This window comes from Pinus tabuliformis, chromosome 5_2, assembly GCF_031772625.1.
Source record: "Pinus tabuliformis cultivar Carrire ecotype Pingquan chromosome 5_2, CPIR1, whole genome shotgun sequence".
In the NCBI taxonomy this organism is placed as follows: domain Eukaryota; kingdom Viridiplantae; phylum Streptophyta; class Pinopsida; order Pinales; family Pinaceae; genus Pinus; species Pinus tabuliformis.
This window is the reverse complement of record NC_142306.1, coordinates 121,829,724-121,832,357: the sequence shown is the minus strand read 5'-3', so window position 1 is coordinate 121,832,357 and position 2,634 is coordinate 121,829,724. Positions and strand designations below refer to the sequence as shown.

Below are 2,634 nucleotides of genomic sequence, written 5' to 3'. Positions count from 1 at the left end.
ACACAACTTAAAATTATAATTTAAAAAACCTCTTACCTAATTTTAAACAAATTAATTAAAAAAAAATTATCCCAACCTACCCAATTTTAAACAAATTCATTAAAAAAAGAATTAACCCAAAAAAGATAAACACACGGTCATAAAACAAAAGAATCTAAAATTGATTTATTATTTATACAACTTTTTGCTATGATCAACGTTCACCCTTCTTCATGATTAAAATATATTTTAATTTTAATATTACCATTACACCTACTAGAAAAGGGATTTACAGGTAACATTGTTATGTGGATAGCTATAATTATAATTTAAATTTTTTCTTCCCTGATTTTAACAAATTAATTAAAGTAATCCAACTTATCTAATTTTAAATAAATTAATTAAAAACAGATTAATTCAAAAAAATGAACACGTGGTTATGAAACAAAAGAATTTGAAATTGACTTATTCCTTATACCATTTTTTCCAAGATCCCCCTTCATCATTATTCATGATTAAAAAATAATTTAATTTGAATAATACCATTACATTATTCACATTTAAAAAATATTTGCGAAAAGGGTTCTACATTATTCCTGATTAAAAAATATTTTAATTTGAATATTACCATTATACTTACTCTAGAAAAATATTTAGAGGTAGCAAATAACATGGATAGTTATAAAACCTGTTTCACGGATAACCAGTAAAGTGATAGTTATAAAACCTTCTACTAAGGCGTTCCATTAAAACCATTGCACCACCAAATATGACAAGTTGACACCCATCAGAGGACATGTGAGTCAGATATTGCACGTTGAGACCCTTCCCTTTAAAATTCGAGCTGCCAAAATCTAATTAAACCGGGCTCTGGGAGACTGTGCAAGAGGGTGAATCCCCATAGAACAAATCTCTCTACACTGCTCTTGCATTGGACGACTCCTCCTATATATATATGAAAATATTGTGAAGAGAGACTAAAACACTTTCAATTCTTCCAGATTGTGGAAGAAGAGAGACTAAAACACTTTCAATTCTTCCTGATTGTGGAAGATTGGGTAGTGCGCGTTCCATTTCTTTTTATTTTGCAGCAGTTGGGATCAGTTGATGAATAAGATGGCAGGTTCTAGTGCTGCGACCCCGATCCTGAAGGAGGAGGTGGACATAGTGATACCCACGATCCGGAACTTGGATTTCCTGGAAATGTGGAGGCCATTCTTTGAGCCGTATCACCTCATCATTGTGCAGGATGGGGATCCATCGAAGACCATCAGCGTGCCCAAGGGTTTCGATTACGAACTGTACAACAGAAACGATATCAACAGGATCCTGGGACCCAAGGCCTCCTGCATTTCCTTCAAAGACAGTGCCTGTCGTTGCTTCGGCTACATGGTCTCCAAGAAGAAATACATCTTTACAATTGATGATGACTGCTTTGTTGCCAAGGATCCCTCTGGAAATCACATCAATGCTCTCCACCAGCACATTCTGAATTTGCTTTCCCCTTCAACTCCATTCTTTTTCAATACACTGTATGATCCATACAGAGAGGGCGCAGATTTTGTGCGTGGGTACCCCTTCAGCCTTCGCCATGGAACACCCACTGCAGTTTCTCATGGCCTCTGGATGAACATCCCTGACTATGATGCCCCCACACAGCTTGTCAAGCCTTGGGAACGCAACACCAGGTATGTGGATGCAGTTTTGACAATTCCAAAGGGTACTCTGTTCCCCATGTGTGGCATGAATTTGGCCTTCAATCGGGACTTGATTGGCCCTGCAATGTATTTTGGCTTGATGGGTGATGGGCAGCCCATTGGTCGCTATGACGATATGTGGGCAGGATGGTGTGTCAAGGTCATCTGCGACCACTTGGGATTGGGAGTGAAGACAGGGCTGCCATACATTTGGCACAGCAAGGCCAGTAACCCCTTTGTTAATTTGAAGAAAGAGTACAAGGGAATCTTTTGGCAAGAGGACATCATTCCATTTTTCCAATCTGTTACACTTCCAAAGGAATGTACCTCTGTCCAGCAATGCTACATTGAGCTGTCAAAGCAGGTAAGGGACAAACTTGGTGTAATAGATCCATATTTCCAGAAGCTGGCAGATGCCATGGTCACTTGGATTGAAGCTTGGGATGAGCTCAATCCCACTGCCAACCGTGCTGCAGAATCTGAAGTAATTCCCCATGGACCAGATAAGACATCCACGAATTAGCAAGGATCTGGCACATTAATTCCTTGCATTTGTCAGCTCTGAACAGTGCCCAATATTATTTAGTTCATGATAATTTTGGTAGATGGATAGTCTATTCTAGTTGATCTCTAGCAAATAATTTTTTTTTAATGCAGTCAGATAATAGTAGGTGTGACAGTGATACATTTTTTTTTGAGAATCTGCATGCAGTATTTGCACGAATTTGTTTTTGATCCAGTTAGATGATAATGGACATCCCTGGAAACATCAGATATTTTTGAGAATATATATGCTTGGATCTAGTATATGTTTTTGATCCAGTTAGATGATAATCGACATCACTGGAAACATCAGATATTTTTGAGAATATATATGCTTGGATCTAGTGTATGTAGCAATCCGTTGCTGCTATTGAGATCATATTTTTATTTGGTTTGGGACGGGAATTGCAGAGTG

The 2,634-nt window shown here is 37.8% G+C and overlaps 1 pseudogene; it reads left to right on the top strand.

Moving 5' to 3' along the window:
• Positions 1–1,095: 1,095 nt before the first annotated feature.
• LOC149157802 (UDP-arabinopyranose mutase 1 pseudogene) lies at positions 1,096–2,229 on the top strand (annotated as a pseudogene).
• Positions 2,230–2,634: the final 405 nt, after the last annotated feature.